At 34.2% G+C, this 22,005-nt stretch overlaps 1 long non-coding RNA gene across 1 annotated transcript in view; it reads right to left on the reverse strand.

Moving 5' to 3' along the window:
• LOC141376172 (uncharacterized) overlaps window positions 1–22,005 on the reverse strand; it is a 136,466-nt gene that overhangs the window by 113,126 nt on the left and 1,335 nt on the right. Inside the window, exon 2 of the long non-coding RNA XR_012385548.1 lies at window positions 18,449–18,524. This is a non-coding gene — a long non-coding RNA (uncharacterized lncRNA). The remainder of the gene's footprint in view (window positions 1–18,448; window positions 18,525–22,005) is intronic.

Below are 22,005 nucleotides of genomic sequence, written 5' to 3' on the forward strand. Positions count from 1 at the left end.
GTACTAGACTTCTGATTGGGGGCAATCAAAATTATGGTAAGGCCACATTTTGTAGGGTAATATATTCATAGTTAATATATTTACATCAACTTTTCTGCTGGTTTTGTTTTGTTCTGTGTGTCTTAAATGTTTGTTTTATTATAAATAGATGTGGTCAAAATTGTTGGTACACTTGATAAATACATCTGTTTTGTTTATCTTTTTTATCTTCCATTAAAAAATAGATGTCATAGAAATAAAACAAATAAAAGTGAGTAAAAATTCATTATGAAATACAGTTTATTAATAATTTAAAACAGGTGTTTGTCGAAATTGTAGGCACTGAATGTAACACATTGTTTTGCCTAGATAACAGCTCCAAAAAAAAGAAAAAAAAACAATTCTGTCATTCATTCAAGTTCAAATCATATCAAAGGCATCTAAATATATATATATATATATATATATATATATATATATATATATATATATATATATATATATATATATATATATATATATATATATATTTGTATTTAAAATAAAATAACGATATAAACGACATAACAAATGGCACTTAATAACATACACTGTAAAAAAATATCTGTTAATTAGCAGTTTTCCATATTTTGTGATTCCTGTTTTTTCCCCTTATTTATTAATGCTTTTTAGTAGCATTATAGGACTTTGATCTTTCTTCTAACAACGTTTAGCCTTGAAAAGTTAAAAAAGTGACTTTTATTTATTTATTTAGAAAAAAAATGTATTTGTTTCATTTCATTTTTAAATTATGCCTTTCTGGACACCCAAGGTCACCTTAAAACAAGCATCAACAGACAAAACAGAACAAATGAAAACAATGAATAAAATGTTGCCAAACTAAATTTTTAATGCAAGTAAGGAGATGCAGATACAAACACATTGAGAGTATAAAATAACCTGATAAATAATAGTGAAAAGAAAGCCTGCAAAAAAGATGGGTCTTGAGACAAGATTTAAAAGTGTGAAGACTATCACTGTTTCTTATGTCCAGGGGAAGCGAGTTCCATAGTTGAGAAGCCACAGAGCTAAAAGATCTGGCTTCCATTGTGCTTAATCGAGTGCGAGATGGCACCAGGGGGAATGAGTTGGCTTATTAACATGTCTAATGGTTAAAAGTGATTTATTGTCCAGGTTGGTGTTGTACAGTACAAACACCTTGCAATAAACTGTCAGCTTTTTCAGAAAACAAAAAACTGTCAGCTGTCAGCAGAAAAATAACATTTTCTGTTATTTTACAACCTTATATCTCTATATATTACTTCTTATACACTGTGAACCGTAATGTTCTCTTTACTTAAACAATCAAGTAAAGTTAAGTAAAGTAAAAACATTACTTAGAATTTAACATTTTGGTCCTGTCACCTAAAAATATGAGTTAATTTAACTTAATGCATAAACTTAAGATTTCAAGCATAATAAGCTTAAAATCACAATTAATCCTTTGAAAAAAATAGGTTGTTTTTAATGTAGTCTTGACTGTTAAATTCTAATATGTGCATTCTTTTAGTGGCAAGGCTTCGTGTATAATTATTCACCATAATTGGAAGAAATGGCTACTTATTTTTCCTTTAAACATTTTTTTTTCATAGTATATAAGTACACACAGAGACACACACGCTGAACTTAAGAATTTAAGTATAATTTACCAAACCAGCAAGTTAAATAAACTTAAATATTAAAGTTTTAGGAGACTCCATTACTCAATTAAATTGAGGCAACGAGTTTACTCAATAAATTTTGTTCAGTCAACTTATTAGGGTTTTCAGTGTACATTAAATTATTTCAAACTACTAAAATGTCAATAAAAGTCACTTTGTTTAACTGTAGAGTTAAATTTTCAATACTAAAAGTTAATTAGCACAGGTTTTTACAGTTTAGTTGTTATAAGCATGCATAAAATCTCCAGTCTACATCAGGAAAAATAAAGTCATTTCATGATTATAAAGGTATCATGACAGTCTTATGAACAGCCCTTCAAGTAAAGGGTAAGTATAATTCAAAGTAAGTAAATTTCAAATTAACAAAAAGTTATAACACTATTTTTTGATCTCTAAAAAATATGGTACACAAGGCTCAGACTGTAAGTTTTAGTTCCTCAGTTCCACTTTGTGTGAATGACAAGATGAGGTACTGGTGCTCAGTGCAGTCCAATGCTCAAACTTTAAAACAGTTCAGGAGTTAAGCTTGTCAGAGCTCACAAAGTGTTTCCTAAAGTTTGTTTAAACCTTTTTTTCTGTGTTTTCAAGTATTTCTAATCCAATAACCAATACAATTTCAGACATATTTCATGACCATCAGATACATTAAAATTCGGCAAGCTGCTGTCTACTACCAACACAGCCAGCATCTCAACTGTTAACATATAACAGCTATAAATTGGGTTACAAAGATTTACTGCATCAAATTTAATTCAATTCAACTCTACTTTTACATTGTAGATTATCAAAGCAGCTTAACATAGAAGTTCTAGTAAATTGAAACTGTGTTAGTCCAGTTTTTAGAGTTCAGTTTAGTTTAGTTTAATTCAGTTCAGTTTAGTGGTCTAAATTTCACTGCTGAGTGTCCAAGCACTGAAGAGCAAATTCATCGATGCCCAGATTCACAAGTCCAAATAATGTAACTGTACTATATTTTCTGTTTCAGTGCATTTATAATCAGAGCTTTGACTTTAACATTATTGTTTTTGTCTCTTTTAAGCAAACATACATAAAACATCTTAAAAACAAACATTTTTTTAAGTAAAGCTATGCTTGTTATTCGAATACACACACACACACACAGACACACAGTTGCTGAGAAACTAATTACCATTTTCATTTAGTTTAATGTGATTTACTGAAGTAACTACAGTACTAAGACCTATTAAATATTTCAAAACAGCAAATAATTAATCTGTGGTTGTAAAATAACAACTAAAACTAATTAAACTTAAGTAAAATACATTTTAATTCTCACATTATATAATTATCTAGTTTAAGTTAAATTTATAAAAATACATAATGGGTGACGCCTCAGAGCAAGAAGGTCGATGGGTTGCTGGTTCGGGCCTCAGCTCAGTTGATGTTTATGAGGAGTTTGCATGTTCTCCCCGCGTTTGCGTGGGTTTCCTACGGGTGCTCCGGTTTCCCCCACAGTCCAAAGACATGCAGTACAAGTGAATTGGGTAGGCTAAATTATCCGTAGTGTATGAGTGTGTGTGTGGATGAGTGTGTGTGGATGTTTCCCAGAGATGGGTTTTAGCTGGAAGGGCATCCGTTCCGTAAAAACGTGCTGGATAAGTTGCCGGTTAATTCTGCTGTGGCAACTCCGGGTTAATAAAGGGACTAAGCTGACAAGAAAATGAATGAATGAAAAATACATAATGAATTAAAAATGGATAAAATGGATTATTGTTTATAATATTTAATAAGTATCTTTTATGTTGTTTAGTTCTTCTAAGGTACATATAAATATAATAAAAAAACAGAATACCTCAAGAATAAAAATTAAAAACCTTATACATATATATTTAAAATTGTGTTCAGTCATAGTGTTATGATCACCATCAGCATTGCACTTGCAGACTGCTGGAGAACACTCACATTTAACTGCACTACGAATCCCATCATGGACTTCACTCACACACCTGACCCAGATTCCCCTTGATTGCAAACACACAAAGTTGAAGCTGTTCAAAACTACTTAGATAGACTATAAACACAGCACATGTGTGGCTGAGTCTTGTTATCCTGTAACATTACAAAGAGTTCTATTGTCCAGCTGTTGCATTCAATTTAAAGCGCTTTCCTTGTTTCCCATGTTTTTGACCTTGGATTGTATATCATGATTTGATTCTTTGCTGCCTTCTCTGAACCGTTTGCCTGTTTTTGGATTTCACTCCTGGATTTTCTATTATACTGTAGATGCTGGTTTTCGACCCCTGTCTGCCTCACCATTCTAAAATGCAGCCGCATTTGGAACTACCCCTGACTGCTCATCCTCCTCTGCAACACATTGATTTGTCCATGCCAAAGAGCCTTAGGATCTAGGCAAAAAAGACATCTTAGCTAATTTCACCTTTTGGAAACAGCCCTTGTGTTGTGAGCTCATCTTTGATGCCTTTAAAAGCTGCCGCAACGTATGCAGCTCAATGAGCTTTAGACCTAAATTTGTATCTGGTGCATTAGACATATACAAAGACACCATCATTCGAATGCTATGATCAATGAGGGAAAACAAATGAATCCTCTGAGCCATTAAACTTGTCAAGAGACCCAGACATGCAAGCACACAACACCATATTTTATCATCCCCTGCATTCTTCTAATTAAATACTACTACAACAGTGAGCGATTAGCTTATTGTGCACGGTATCTGTGGCATTCCACATTCCAGTTTTATACAGTAAATGAGCTTAATTATTTATGATTACAGACTCCCTTTGTCTCTCTTTTTCTGTGTGTGTGTATGACCCTGCACATTTATAACAGTCATTCAATCGTTATGCAATTAGACCCTCATTAACTAATGATTCCCTGCACCAAAAATGTCATTACCATTCACCTCATACTTCATGCATCAGGCCTTCAATTTGTATTTCACTTAAACTGAATAAAAAGCGCATTTCAGTCCCTGAAAAGTTCAGTTCAGCTCAGTTCATAAAAGCACGTTTTTAGAGATTGAAAGCATGATACTTAGATCTCATTTATATGCTGCTGTCAAAAACACCCCAATTAAAATTACATAAACAAACAGAAGGATTTTAAGGCTTTCATACTATCCTGAAATTTAATAAAATATTTCAGTGAAATATTTAATCTGCTCTAAACAATGTTATGCTAAGCGATGGCCAGAAAAAATACAACTGATTCAGCTGTTACTTTATAAAAAAAAAAAAGCAATCATGCTTGCAATAGCTCACTCTGATATTGAATAAAGTAAAATGACTTGAAAAGTTTAAACCTTAATTTTTGTGCTAACACTGGTGCTAAAGTAGACTTGTCAAAGCTATGACATACACTCACCGGCCACTTTATTACTGGGTTGGACCCTTTTTTGCATTAAAAACTGCCTCAATCCTTCGTGGCATAGATTAAACAAGGTACTGGAAATATTCCTCAGACATTTTGGTCCATATTGACATGATAGCATCACACAGTTGCTGCAGATTTGTTGGTAATTTCCCGTTCCACCACATCTCAAAAGTGCTCTTTTGGATTGAGGTCTGGTGACTGTGGAGGCCACTTGTGTTCAGTGAACTCAAGAAGAAGAATGTTCAAGAAACCTTTTTAAGATGATTCACGCTTTATGACATGGCGCGTTATCCTACTGGAAGTCCATCAGAAGATGGGAACACTGTGGTCATAAAGAGATGGACATGATCAGCAACAATACTCAGGTAAGCTGTGGCAATGACACAAGGCTCAATTGGTACTAAAAATTATAAAGTGTACCAAGAAAATATCCCCCACACCATTACACCAACACCACCAGCCTGAACCATTGATACAAGACAAGATAAATCCATGCGTTTATGTTGTTGACACCAAATTCTGACCCTACCATCTGAATATCGGAGCAGAAATCAAGACTCATCAGACCAGGCAACATTTTTCCAATCTTTTATTGTTTAATTTTAGTGAGCCTGTGCAAATTTTAGCCTCAGTCTCCTGTTCTTAGCTGACAGGAGTGGCACCCAGAGTAGCACTCTGCTGCTGTAGCCCATCCGCCTCAAGGTTGGATGTGTTGCGTGTTCAGAGATTACCATTCTCTGTAAACCCTAGAGATGGTTGTGCATGAAAATCCCAATAGATCAGCTGAAATACTCAGACCAGCCCATCTGGCACCAACAACCATGCCAAAGTCCCTTAAATCATCTTTCTTTTCCATTCTGATGCTCAGTTTGAATTGCTGCAGATTGTCTTGACCATGTCTACATACATTGAGTTGCTGCCATGAAAAATTTGCGTTAACAAGCAGTCTGACAGTGTACCTAATAAAGTGGCCGGTGAATGTATAAGAACCATTTTGAGCTATTTAAAGAACCTTTGAGTAAACAGCTCTTTGAAGAACCATGCATTTCTTCGTGTGAAGAACAAGTCAAAAAAATGTTTTTGCTGCTTGTTTAAACTACTAAAATCAGCTGAATCAATGCAATTCTTGAGTTTTTTTGGGACAGCTTATTTGATTTAAGTTCAATTCACTTAAATTTGTAAAAAAAAAAAAAAAAAACATTTATTTAAATTAATTGATTTTTTGGTTAGGACAACATGAAGGAATTGTGTGAAACCCAGCATTTCATACAGTGAACAATCTAAAGAACACTTTTCCATCATAAAGATCCTTTATGGAATGGAAAGGTCCCATTGATGTTAAAGGTCCCTAATAAAAAAAATTTTTTTAAAAAAACCTCACTATTTACTCATCCTCAAGTGGTTTAATGAAACTCCCGAGTTTCTTTTTTTCTGCTGGACACAAAATAAGATATTTTGAAAAATGTTAGACCATTGACTTCCATAGTAGGAAAAACAAGTACTATGGAAGTCAATGTAAAGCTTTCAAACATAATTAAAAGTTACTTATTTTGTGTTCAACCGAAAAAGAAAGGACATTCAAACTGGTTTGTGACAAGTGAAGGTTAGGTAAACAATGACATAATTTTCTGTTATGGGTGAACCATATACTTTTTATTTTATCGTGAATGACTGCAAGCAGCATACAAAGCACAGGACTGTATGTACAGTGCAAATTGACATCTTCTGAGAATTAGAAGAACATATTTTAAACACACTTTAATACTGGATGTGACATTTAGGTCAACCTGACCTCAAGGGTAAATTTACAGAACAATTAGCTAAAAATATATTTTTTTCCTTTCTTATATATATATATATATATATATATATATATATATATACATGTATGGAAGAGTTTTACAAATGGAAAATTTCTTCTTTAAGGACCTCTTTTACCATAGATTACTGACATATAGCTTAGAGTTTGAATCAGCATGCTCAGATCTGTGCTCATCCATGCAGCCATGAAGATAAAAGCATAAGAGCAGTAAGTATCGCAATAAAGCCCTCAGAACCATTGTAACATCATTATTATGTAAAATACTTCAATGTTGTACTGACATTAAGAAAAGCCAGAGGGCAAATCATGACAGTGGACAAGAGGAGGAGTTGGGAATGGAGGAGAGTAATTATGTTCTGAGCAGCAAATTGGTAACGTAATGCTGTAATGGCCATCATATTTGTTGACATGGGTCAACTCAGTCTCACCTGATGGCCAGTGACCTCATTCTCTCACTCAAGAGACATTGGAACCTAATTGTTTCAAGACTTCAGGTCTTATGCATTTATAAATATGCCGTTTATTTGTACGGATCATCATAAATAATTATAGTAGTTTGACCATTTATGTGAGTATATGATTTATATATATTTATTTGTCAACTTTTTTATGGTTCATAGGAATTATTGAAAGACTTACTCAGGCACGTTTTACAGAATTTTTGCTACACAACTCCCCATGGCATCTCCATGGCTCTAAATGAGAATCTATGACATATTTATTTAGGTAAATATGTTTACAACAACTGACTCAAACTGACCTGTAATATAAGGGTTATGATCACTGTACCCTGATATTTTAATTATTGACCAATGCTTTTCTGCAGGATGGGATTGTGGAACTTAGCATTCAGTGAGGTTAAATGAACTTCAGAAGTCTTTTGAACTCTGTGGGGTGCTAGTGGATTTCAAAGTTTTTTTAATTGTTTTAAGTGAGCTGATTCATTTCTGATAAAACCAGAAAATCTGAGGTTGAAATTGTTTAAGTCTGCAAACTATAATATAAATATGTGATCAAAAGGCATAATAAATGTTAGACAAATGTAAGCTTATCCTTTCATTTGTTTTTATATTCTAAATTCTCTATTAATATACATTTCACTCACCACTTCACAAATACTCTTAATATTTGTTCTTTCACAACACCTCATTTCCCTGAATTTATCATCTGACTGTTCAGATGGTCAAGTCTGTTGTGATGGTCTGCCATTTGCATGATGTATGTTGAAATAAAATGCTCGTTGCAATATTATAACTTCAGTTTTGGAGTTTTTCTTAAGAGACAATAACTTTATTTGGGGAAAGGCAACAATAATTATGAACAACAAAATGTTAATACAGTGCAGCACGGTGGCACAGTGGGTACCGCTGTTGTTTCACAGCAAGAAGGTCGCTGGTTTGAGTCTCAGCTGGCATTTCTGTGTTTGCATGTTTTCCCTGTGTTCACGTGGGTTTCCTCCAGGTGCTCCGATTTCACCCACAAGTTCAAAGAAATGTGCTATATGAGTTGGGTAAGCTAAATTGTCCGAATTGTATGTGTGTGAATGCGAGTGTATGGATGTTTCCAAGTGATTGGTTGCAGCTGGAAGAGCATGCGCTACATAAAAAATATATACTGGATAAGTTGGCGGTTCATTCTGCTGTGTCGACCCCAGATTAATAAGGGGACTAAGACGAAAAGAAAACAAACGAATGAATGAAAGTGCTAAAACAATAAAACAACAACTTTTTTGCTGTGCATGTCAAAATTAAGGATATCATAAACGTATTACGGGTGTTTTAAAATAAATTTAAAACTCAAAAACAGCTAATTATGTTGTCAAAATCATTGATGTATACACAGATCCACAAAAAAGCAACAATTCCTTATTATATTTGCAAATCTAGTAGTTTATAGTTTAGTATATGCATGACATCGCTTTGTTCACATTTTTGTAGGTTACACTTTTATTTTTAAAAACTAACACATTAAAACACAATTTTTCAAACATTTCAGAAGTTAAAATTGTCCTTTTTTCCCATATTGTGACCTATTTTTCCCCATATTCCAATATTTTTAAATGTAGAAGGTAAATGATTTAGTACTTTGGGAACTGATTAGATTATCAAAAGACGGATGTTACTAACAAAATGGAGGATTGAATAATGGACAAAAGTGAAACATGCATTGATAGCCACATCTTAAAGGCATTCCATGTGACCAAAAGTGAGGTGAAGTTTCAAAGGGAGGATTTAAGATTGTGGTATTTGATAAAAGATTATGGAGGCAAATTGGTGCTTACAAAATGATGAAGTGCAAAGATACTTCGTTTATAAGAACAACTACATTTCAAAATAAGATTTTGATTCCATGCCTACTTTAATAGCCAAAATACATTAAAGCTTTTAGTAGAATTTTCTCATTTTAAACAACAAAGTCCTAATTTTGCTATTTTTTTTTCTGAACTTCAGTGGTTATGACATTCGTTTGCAAAAGTGCATGATTAAAGTCACTTAAGTAAAGTCTAAAAGTTATTGTGTCTGCAGAGTTTGTCAATCAAGCTGAGATTAAGAAACAAATGCACATCTATCCATCTGTCTAATTTTGTATGGCACCTGCGCTTTATATAGATTTTCTGGAAAACTCAATTTAATAGACCACCATGGGGAAACTTTATGAGAATTCTGCAAAAATTAATAGATTTTTTATCGCCTTAACAGAAGATGTTGTTTTGTCTGCAGAATTGTGCCACACTAAAAACCGCAATACAATCTAAACCATGCACACATACACGCAGGTTACTAATAAACAGTCTGTACGGACCCCAAAAATGAACTATCAACATCAGATAAAAGCCTGCAGCAGTGTTTTGTGGTCTCTGAGGGTTACATGTTGCACTAATAAACAGAATGAACTGTCCTCCTTGTCACCAAGAGTTAATTGCCTCTGGGTTCCAAAATTGGACCAGAAATGTTTATGCATATTATGTATTCAAGTAGTTAGCTATCAGTGTTTATAATTCTCACTTTCCCAGTCCTGAAACAGATCCTAATGTTCCATGAACCCTCCAGGGTCAGGGGTGAGATTGTTGCTATTTTCTTACAGCATGAATAAATAATTGACCCATTTACATAACATTTAGCTGCACCAGAAACATCAATCCACAAATTGTGCTAAAGAGAGAGAGAGAGGGGGGGGGGGGGTAAAAAACTAAATGTTTGTGAGCACTTTTGTGTTTTCTTCTTAGTAATTCACGTTCCTTGAAGGAGAGAAAAAGGGCAATGCTGGACTGAGTTGACCTGATTTTCAAAAGCAGTTCCTCAAAGTCAAGTGGATTGAATTTAATTCAGTTCTCTTTCTCATAAACATGGCATGGTTGTTCTTTAGTTGCTTTGTTATGATTTATCCCCCATGTTTTTGTCAGCTTGAGTTATCATTTGTTTCTTGCGATTGGTTCTAAACAGCTAAACTCTTGTTCATTATTGATAACATATTTTAGAGTATTTATTTTATATTTTATACTTACTATATTATAACACATGTATATTTTATTAATTATTTTTATTTTAATTCCTAGGTGTCATGGTGGCGCAGTGGGTAGCATGATCGCCTCACAGCAAGAAAGTCACTGGTTCGAGCCCCGACTGGGTCAGTTAGCATTTCTGTGTGGAGTTTGCATGTTCTCCCCTTGTTCGCGTGGGTTTCCTCCGGGTGCTCCAGTTTCCCCCTCAGTCCAAAGACATGCGGTACAGGTGAATTGAATAAGGTAAACTGGCCGTAGTGTACGTATAACGGTGTTTCCCAGTGATGGGCTGTGGCTGGAAGGGCATCCGCTGTGTAAAACATTTGCCTGATAAGTTGGTTGTTCATTCTGCTGTGGCCACCCCAGATTAGTAAAGGGACTAAGCCAAAAAGAAAAGGAATGAATGAATGAATGAATGAATGAATGAATGAATGAATGAATGAATGAATGAATGAATGAATGAATGAATGAATGAATGAATGATTTATAATTCCTGGGATTAATATCCTAGGATTCATTTTCAGCAGCCATTACTTTAGTCTTTACTTATTTTATGTTAATTGTGTTAATTTACGCTAATTCCAAGTCCTACTTTTATATGTATTAAGTATTGAAATGAAAGATTTGTCAAATAGCACAAACAGAAAAAAATAATATGTTAATTATTAATTAATTAATGCTTGCATATTAATGACTTGAATTGCCAGGGCTTGTATTTTTGGGTTCTCAAATTTAAGCTGTGAATATTCAAACAAAAAAATTTTCAAACACATTTTCATACTGATAAATTCAATTCTTTATATTGAACTTCCAGATTCATTTTCAATATATTCAGATCTGTTTAAAAATAGATGTATAATATTCAAACGGCAATTTTCATTTCAGTTCAAAAATTCGCTTTCATAAAATCAGTGGTTCAGATTCGGCTGTTAAAATTTCATATTTAAATCTAGTGTAGTGTTCTATTCGACAAGCTTCCGTTCTACATTTGCCATTGATTTTGTTCCATATATATAAATATCTTACAAGAAAAAATTTAAAAGGTGTCACGGTGGCGCAGTGGGTGGCACGATTGCCTCACTGCAAGAAGGTCACTGGTTCGAGCCCCGACTGGGTCAGTTGGCAATTTTGTGTGGAGTTTGCATGTTCTCCCCATGTTCACGTGGGTTTTCTCGTGCTCCGGTTTCCCCCACAGTTCAAAGACATGTGCTACAGGTGAACTGAATAAGCTAAATTGGCCGTTGTGTATGAGTGTGAAAGAGTGTGTAGGGGTGTTTCCCAGTGTTGGTGGCTGGAAGGGCATCCGCTGCGTAAAACATATGTTGGATAAGTTGGTGGTATATTCTGCTGTGGCAACCACTAAATAATAAAGGGAATAAGCCGGAAATTAAATCAATCAATGAATGAATAATCAAACAGCAGTTTTCATTTCAGTTCAAAAATTCACTTTCATTTAGTGGTTTAAATTCCACTGTTAAAATCTGACAACTTTTATATTTCAATCTAGTATAGTGTTCTATACAACAAGCTTTTATTTTAATACTTTTGGCATTGATTTTATTCCATATAAATATCTTACCAGAGTAAATAAAAAAAAAGTCTTTATTTTTATGCAGACCTCCAGGAAAAATTTTGTGTTTAGTAATTATTAATTCATTCGTCTTTTGTTTGAGTGGTAATTTTTATATTGTGTTGATCCTATATGCTCTATATTTTTCATATGGTCAATATTTACCGTTTATACTGTATTTACTAAACAGTCAAAGTTCAAGATATTTAAAAAATCTTTGGAATGGAAAATTTAAAACAAAACAAATGAGAAAAATTGTGTGAATGTGGCAATCATGAAATCCACTGAATGTAAAAAAAATAATGTAATTAATCTTTCAGTTTCACAAAATTAATCTTAATCTAATTAAAAGTACCTAATTTTTGTAATCTGATTAAATCATCCAAATTTGCATATTTGCTAATTTTATATAATGAAAATCATTTTCGAGCATGTCATCACGCGTGCTAAATAAAAAGACATGACAACATGAGCCACACACCAGGAGAGACGCTGCTCGATTGACATGTTTTTATGAAGCCATAAACATCAGCCCATCTGCTGCTGCCAATGATCTCAGCAGCAGAGAGAAGCACAGGTTTATGACTTCATACAAAAGCCTACAGTGCTGAATATAAACAAGTGAGAGAGACACAACCTGCAGGTGAAAGGAAAAAAAGTCATCTGGCAGGTGCTCATCACCTAGGCCTCTTTTGAAAACCTGCTTTAACTTCCCGAGGTATAAAACACACAGATGAGATGCCTCGTTTCAGCTTTTGTGGGAGCAGCTGCGAATTTAAATACGCAACACTCTACGCACAATATACAATTTTACTGTGTCTGTTTGCGGTACTAAAAATGGCAGTGTTTAATGAACTCTGGGTTATTTTTGTTTTCAGCCATTTCACAGCTTTCTGTGCTTTGGGTGATGCAGAATCTCTCAAAATCAAAGGCTTGCTTTGAATGCTAGCTGATGTGAGAGAAATGCTTTGTTGTCGCACTAAAATAATTATCTGGAAAAGTTGAAGAAAATTGTAGGCAATAAGGACACGGTGACCTTGAGGCGCTAGTTCTGTTCTCCTCAAAAAAAAAGAGAGAGAGAATTTCATTATCTCTTCCACGACAAGACAAAATGTCATTCTATTTTTGAATAACATTTATGCCCCGTCGCGCTGAGCAAACAACAAAACGAAAAGACATTCAATCCCGAGCGCCTACATGAGAGGAACTTTAGCCTTGAAACTTATACGAAACACTAACTGCTTTACATCAAAAAAGCAACGACACTAATGGCTGCTGTTATGATATAATGGCTGATTTGTCAGTTCTAATTGGAGCAACGATTGTCTGAAATGGTGTCACCATTGCAGTGATTAGAAACGATACACCATTCACCCCCTTGACCTTCCTCTGCAGACCACACAGACTCTCTCTTTTTACATAGCTTAATTGCATTTTGCCTAGTGAGGATGTGGGTAATTCAATATAACGTCATGTTCTCACACTAGACTCGTCTGGATTAAATGTCCATCAAACTGCTGCAGTTTATCATAATATATTTCGTGGCCACAGTCTACTCTAATGTTACAAAAACTGCCTGCGCTATTCCATCCAGAGAGGTTTTAGAGATGAAATGTAGATCCGGGGGTTCAAATAAATCTAAACGTGTCACAAAATAATATCCCATATTCCATTTAAAGGTCTGTCCAAGCCGACCGCAATGAATTACTGCCTATTCGAGTGGTAACGGGCTCTCTGTATTGCTGTCTAATCAAATAATACCATCAATAAAGCAAGCGGAAAATAAACACATTAAATCAGGTGTCAAAATGATTCAAATATTGTCATCATTATTTTCCTTCCATTTTGGACGCCAATGTCTCATAAAGGCTTATATAAACCATCGTAAATCAGATGTTACAGTTTGCTTTTAATCACCACAGCAGAAGCAACTATAACCATCAACACGTCTTCATCTGATCCTCATAAACATTTACACAGCATTCAGAAGTGTGACAAAACACAATTGACTGATTTTGTGAGGGAAAGCGATTTAATTTAAAGTCCTATTTAGTGAGTGGCCTAAATCAGTAAGATTATTTTGTGCACTGCTAATTATTATCGTTCTTAATAATTATAAAAATACTGTAAATCAACATTGTAAAGAACTGATATGATTAAAAAAGTCATGGCAACATATGTTTTTTATGTTACTTGAACTTATTTTAAGGTAGTTTGATCAGGTTTTAACTAATTCTTTTAAGTTATACAAATTTTAAGAACAATACACTTTTTTGGAAATAGTCTAATTTTAACTCCCCTATAGAGTTAAACAATTGAGTTTAACTATTTTTGAGTCCATTCAATTAACCTCCGGGTCTTGTGAGAGCACTTTTGGCTTAGCTTAACCTGACTTATTATATAATCAGTATTAGCATCAGGGGGGTTTGGGGGGTTTGAAAAACCCACCCCTCGCTGAAAAAGGTCCACAAATTGTCCCATACAAGAGCTCATTTGTCCTATTTTGACTGCTATGCTCTCATAAATAGTTAAAATAACCTATCAAAAAAGGCTTTAAGACCAAGCAGAATGCTCTCTTGGCTAATCAGTTTTGGCTAATAAATGCAAACTATTTTTTCCAACATCCAGCTGTGCAAAAAAACATGCAATCTGACGTATGTGAAGCCGTCTTTTGCTGCTGTATTTGCTACTGTTACTTTTATTCTAAATCTGGGACGTTATTCTTAAACCAAAAAGTGACCATTTAAATGTTTTATTATTATAAGGGCTAAAATTGTGACTGAAGAAAGTGCTGGTCAGTTTGTTATTTGCCTAGCAAATGAAAATAGACAACAGGTTTTAATTTAAAACTTTAACAGATTTCTATTTATTCTAATGATTTATTATATAATAATTCTGTATTTTAAAAATAATTATTTATTAATATTTAGCTTTCTAAATCCTTAAGAAATTTTTGGGTACATTAAAAAGGGTAGTTATGATGACAACCCGACCAGCTAATCCAGCTAAAACTATGCTTAAAATGTTACTAAAATGTGAATACTGGCAAAAAGGTCCACATTTAAAAAAAAAAGAACCACCCTTTTGACCAGACTAGCTACAGACATGAGCATAGAACAGAAGTTTAGTTCCAAGCCATGTTGGCCAAGAAATATAGCAATCATCAGTCTTAGTACCTGATGAAACTACAGAAGAATGAAGATTTAAAAAGGAAAATTTCTGAAACTCTTTGACTGTTTTTGAGCGAGATTCTAATGGTCTAATCCACAGACATCCCAAGTTTCCCGGAAGGTCTCCCGCATATGCATAGGGACACCCAGATGCCCACAAACGACTAATAATCTCCCAGAAATCGTGTGTCTCCCTCCCCCCTGCTCCGGTTCCTTCCTGCTCTTCAGATAAACCTTGCAAAACCTGCAACCTCCCGCAAATCATCAATGTCCCACCCGGAAATGACTTTTCCCTACTTGGGTCTTAATCCAATTAAATGATTTACTTTATGGTAAGGTAGCGGAGGCCAGCTAGTGAAATGGTGGGGTTACATTGGTGCCGTGACCTAGATGGGAGTGAGTTTTAGGGGGGTGAGTGTATCGGAGGCCAGCTAAGGAAATGCTGTGCAGGTGAACCTCACTCCTCTGACCTCTAAAGGTGCTCTAGCAACAGACAGTAAAGGCCTTGGTCTTTAGCCTCCTTGTAAGAGCAACCGACTCCCATGCAAAGAGCCGCCAGTTCGATTCCAGTTCAGAGCGGGTTGGATAGTGTAGGACCGGTGAGATTACACTAAGCTAAGCTAAAAGTGCTCCCACCAGACCGGTGATCAGCTAAATGTATTCAAAAACTGTTTAACAGTAAGAGAGTTGTAAAACGAGCCTATTTCGTGTTTCTTTTAGTGAGTTTAATGGATGTTAAGAATGTAAGTTGAAATAGAAAATACATTTAATTTCATTTAACTTAATAATTTTATGCAGCCATAATTTACAATGTTTATATTTATTTTGAGGTCAATGTGCATATGTGCGTGCATGTGTGTGTGAGTTGAATTAGAAAACAACAACAGTTGATTGTTTTCAGGACTAATGTAATCATAGTGAAGAAGATAATGTCATAGTGAAGAAGATACTCTTTGGTTGTACCTTAAACCCCTTTTGTTTGTGAATAGCACAGAAATCTAAATTTGAAAACAGCAATGACTGTATAGCACAAAGACGTATTACAACTAAAATTTCTGTGTGGTTACAGCAGTCCAAATAAGAAGTGTCAGCACATCTGCAGCCACAGGACATCACTAGTTTCTCACAGCCCAGACTGCTCTGCTGTGATTTTGATCCACTCGTCTTCAGTCTCTTCCACAGTTCAGTGAGTTCAGGTCTCCAGCTGCAGAAAACATCCCCAACACCATGACATTTCCTCCTCCACCGTTCACTGATTTTTTTACACAGTTTGGATTCTGTCTTTCTCCAGTTTGATGACGAATAAAAGGTTTCCCATTAGACCCTGCTTTCATCACTAAAGTGAACTTTGAATCAGTTCTCTGTCCACACAGCATGCTCCACAGCAAAGGATAGTTTAATCTTTTGATTCTGTCTGCTGAGGAAAGGTGTGGTCGGTATGCTTTCAATCCAAATTCTCTTTTCTTAAACAATCAGCACTTAACTGCCAAGAAAATCCAGCTGCAATAAACTAATTGCTCAATTAAATTCTTCTAACTCAGCCTCATTGGTAATACATGCCACAGGCAACATTTTTTAAATACGTAATATGTTTCAGAAACATGTCCTTCTTGCACATGTCCATGAGAAGGTGGGGCTTGTTGCATAGATCACCTAACAAACAACAGACCTAATCCCTTTCCTTAAACCATCCAATTGTTTTTCCAAAAGCAAAAGAGAATAGTGCATTTACACATAGTTTATTCCTTGACTTTACATAGCTTTTACCTCTTATGTGGAACCGTGCCTCACTGGACTCGAACCTGAGCACTCGACTTGAACCTTTCTGTATCAGAAGTACAACACTTCACAAAGTGAGCGACCAAGCAAACTGACAGCACTAGAAAAGTTGTCCATATGGAGATAGATAGGAGAGGCAAATCTATTTGATTACAAATCCAACACTATCTCATGGCAATTCGTAAATTTTTGATTTAGTGGGTAATTCGTATGAATTCGTATAACATTCGTACAATTTAGTACGATTTGCGCATCATCACCCAATGATGGATGGGTTTAGGGGTGGGGTTGGGTGCCATGTCTCCTTTTTAAAATCATACGTTTTATACGACTGAACTCCTACGAATTACTATATTAATTAGCCACTACTTAGTTGTTAGCTAACTAACAAAACACAAAATGCTTTGATTTCCTCGTGAGATTAGGCTGTAAAAATCATGTAAAATCTGTTAAATAAGTTGCACATTTTGTTTTGATGTATTAATTTGGTGCAAACTGCATGAAAACAATCCTTTATTTGTCAATAATATGTCCATATGTCATATCCTTAGTGTGAAAAGGAACAAAAAATGTTTTCATCATACTGCTAGTGTTCAATTTATCTGAACTACAGTCAAACAAATGTTGAGATATGTTTCGGTTACACAAAAATGTAGACTTAAGCATACATTTCCAATGTTGAGTGCTCCACTTTTCTTTAGTGGATGACCAGTCTTTTTGGAGGTCTTGAATGAGTTTGTGGCATTGCAAATATGCAGTATTCTAGAAATCACACATTTGGAATGAGCAGCATCTCTTGCTATAGCTTAAAAGGCCATCTCTTTACAGTCAACCTGCTTTCGTAGGGTTTTGATCACTTAAGAAAGGCTAACCATATTAAAACAGGTATTCAAAATGAATATAAAAGAGTTTTCAAAATGTGTTTATTGTTCTATTTTATAATATCTCATTTAAGTCTTTAATGCTGCACTACAGAATAATTGAACGATAAAACTTGTAAAATATGCTTTAAAACTGCCATTTTCTTCTGTTACAATAGGTTCAAATAGAACCACGCAGTGACCTTTATAAAGATTGTAGGTCATTGTCTTTGATCTCCAAAGAGAAGAGCATATACATCTTTAGTTAATTACCATAAATGAACACATAATGACATGACACTGATATAACTCTTACTTTTTTTGTTCTTGTATGTTTACAAGCGTGAGGTCATATGTGCTAGACTAGAGCAATAATTATGTTTCACAGAAATTAAAATGGAAAACTGCTCTTGATACCATTTATAAAGGCATCCTGGTAGATATAAAAACATAAGCTATATAGCAAAACACACATTATTAAACAAGCTTCAGAATTATTTGTACTTTACTGTATCTTAAGGTGGAAATAGAACTGGATAGGAGTGCCAATAACATTAACTTAACTTTCTTTGAAAACTACAAACGAGGCATCCGAAAATATAGGCAAGATGTTAGCAAGCAATGATGACTGATCATGAAAGCCAGTATGACTCTTTGAGAGCCGACTCATGTGGTATAATGCGAGCGTGTAATTCAAACTTTAATTGCCTACCCCGTGCATGTGTTCCCTCCGGCAACAAGGTGTAGTGTCTTCAGAACAGTGCTCCCGAAGCCATTATTTCTCCTCTCTGTTCAGCAGATAAACGCAAGAGTCCCACTGTACATTATTAGTGTTGGCATGTTAATATGATGTGGCTTAAAAGCACCCTTTAACACGCCAGTACAGATATGAATGCTCTGCAAATGAATACTAAAACCATGTGTCAGATATCTCTATTAAAAAAGTCTAACTGACATAAATGACTCCCCAGGTAAAAAGGGATTAAACCAAGTGCTGGAGTGTTATAGAACACCATATAAAAGGAAAAGTAAACTAAAAGGCTAGTCGAATGGCAAAACTGTCTTTAAACACAGCTGCATTTATAAAAATTTCATGTTTTATAGGCTGTACTGAAGTGTCTGACAGGTTATTAATTCCAAAAGGTTACATGTGAGAATTACTGTGTCAAACTGGACAAACTGACAGTCGCCCGCAGTATACTTGGATTAAACCCCTGTATGGGGCATATATGACTCAGAGAACAAACAGTGTGTGTCTTATGTCTAAACGACTCCATGTTGTTTCGAAGCCCTAAAAGCAAGTCATTAATGTGCTGTTTGAGCAGAAAACAACAGAAAAAAAGTCTAAATGGAATCTGATTTAGCTCTTGGGGGCTTTTATAATGCGCATGCTGTAAAAACAACTTAGTGGAAAAAAAGATGGCCTCTCCTGAAATTACATCAGTTAATGCTTCCAGGAATTAGTCATTTGTCTGAAACTCATTCAGAGGACTGTGACTTTAAATAAACTGCGTTCCTCTTAAAATTTCAAGGACGTCTGATGCATAGGCTGCGTGATTGCAGAGTTGATGGTGTACAACGATAGCTTATAGCATATAGACACTAAACATCTGCTATATATTGGTCCTCACAGGCACCTGAAGCACTCGTCTCATGAAAGGCTTGTTTGCGGTGCATGCAATATGTCTCACTGTGAAAGTTGTGCTGTTGCCAAAGGTTTCAATGGGGTATTCCAATTTTTCACCTCTGAGACTTTTAACACTTGCAAGGGCTTTTCAGAGAAAATCAAACTGTTACCTAGGCAACTGCCGCAATATTAGGGATAAGTTAACAACCTCAGTAGCCCTAACCATTCACAAATCCAGTTCAATATCGCAACTCATCTAACATTTTAAGCAGTGCTTATTGCTTCTCACTGTTGAAATAATCCAAATGAAATGCTTAATGCTATGTTCTGATTAGTTGTGTCAGTGAGCTCGTAATTGCTAGCGGTCTTGCTTGTTTTCATTCAGAAGAGAAGACGATGCTGCAGCACGACGCAAGTGCACCCTCAGTTGATTGTCAATGATATTGCATGTCCTTGTGGGGTCATCAAATTGGGCTTTGCTTAATAATAATTCATTTGCATATACATTTACATCAGCAAGATTCTACAAGGTTATGATTTGACCCAACATCAATTTTGTTTTATTTATTTTGAAACGCCTCATTGAAGTTGTGCTAATATAGTAAACTGCTAGATGATCTATAATTTTAATGTAAATATATATTATTAGTATGAAATACTAATACTAATGACTAATACTAAATACTAATGAAATCTATTTGTTAGTTGAATTGACTGGATGGATGGTCAGATGGACAGACAGACAAACAGACAGTTTCCCCAGTTTCCCCAAATGATGTTTAACAGAGCAAGGAAATTTTCACAGTATGTCTGAAAATATTTTATCTTCTGGAGAAAGTTTTATTTCATTTATTTCGACTAGAATAAAAGTGTTTTTAAACATTTTTAAACCCATTTTTAAGTCAAAATAATTAGCCCCTTTAAGCTATTTTTTTCAATAGTCTACAGAACAAACTATCGTTATACAATAATTCATTACTCTAACCTGCCTAGTTACCCTAATTAACCTAGTTAAGCCTTTAAATGTCACTTTAAGCTGTATAAAAGTGTCTTGAAAAATATCTAGTAAAATACTGTCATCATGGCAAAGATAAAACAAATCAGTAAAACTATTATGTTCAGAAATGTTGAAAAAAAATCTTCTTTCTGTCAAACAGAAATTGACGAAAAAACGACGAGCTAATAATTCACGGGGGTTAATCATTCTGAGGATAGATAGATAGATAGATAGATAGATAGATAGATAGATAGATAGATAGATAGATAGATAGATAGATAGATAGATAGATAGATAGATAGATAGATAGATAGATAGATAGATAGATAGATAGATAGATAGATAGATAGATAGATAGATAGATAGATAGATAGATAGATAGATAGATAGATAGATAGATAGATAGATAGATAGATAGATAGATAGATAGATAGATAGATAGATAGATAGATAGATATGGTCATGACTAGATATAAGCACTTCTTATAATACTTCAGTGCTGTTGTTATTGTTGTTGAGTAAGGAATCTTCTTTCGTTCAAATATGAGAAATGTGCTGAGTTGGCCTTAAACCTCATGAGACCAAAAATAGTTTATCTCTTCTTCTAATCTTCTTGTCGGAGAGAACATGGAAAGAGCATCTACACTTGATACAGCTGTTTGTTAACATTCACTCACTGTGGTCTTACACTGCCCTCTGCAGGAACTTGTTCCAGGTCTCTTGGCAATACTTACATTTGAAATGTTTTGGGGGTTTTTTTCCAACAAAAACACGCACATATTCATGTTCACCTGGATTAATTATAAATTACTTCATCAAAAGAGCAGCAGAAGGAAAAATATCAAACATTCAAAAAGTGTTTGATGTTCTTGCCTTTATTGTTGTATCCCCCCACTCCACAAAAAAAAAAAAAACAAAAACACTTGAAATATCCTTTAATTGACTTTGAGAACTCTAATGAAGATGTGCTGCAGATAAACAAAAAAAACTGGATGCATATATATATATATATATATATATATATATATATATATATATATATATATATATATATATATATATAACACAATCTAGTTGCACTACTAAACTTAATTTAGTTTGATTGTAAAAATAAAAAACAAGAAAGCATGTTAAATGATAATTTGAAATATTTTAGAAAAAAAAACACAAAATTTTTAAATGTTTAAAATATTTTATTTTGATTACGTTTTTAAATAAATTGGTCTGACACTTCATATTTTCTGCTTTTCATACTATATTTATTAATTGCAATACTTTTACCATAAACCAACAATCAACCATTTGGTAGAGGCCAATATTTTTAAAGTGATGAAATGTGTTGAAAAAAAAAATGCATTGAGTGTTAACTAGTGACATTGGGAGTTTTCTTGGTGGTGCAGTTAAAGGAATATCAATAAATTGATATACAAAATACAAAAAACAGTTTTATAAAACGCATGATGAAAGATTGGGATAACATTAGTATTAAAGAAACAAACTAACAATTTAAATTGAAACAATCAGTTAAAACAATCTACTAATTATGTGTTGATGTTGTCAAAAAAGATCAAATGTAAAAATGTAAAATATATTTTAAAAAATCATAAATACATTATTTATTATAAAATATATTATCTATCTATCT

Source organism: Danio rerio, chromosome 9, assembly GCF_049306965.1.
Source record: "Danio rerio strain Tuebingen ecotype United States chromosome 9, GRCz12tu, whole genome shotgun sequence".
NCBI classification, from domain to species: Eukaryota; Metazoa; Chordata; class Actinopteri; order Cypriniformes; family Danionidae; genus Danio; species Danio rerio.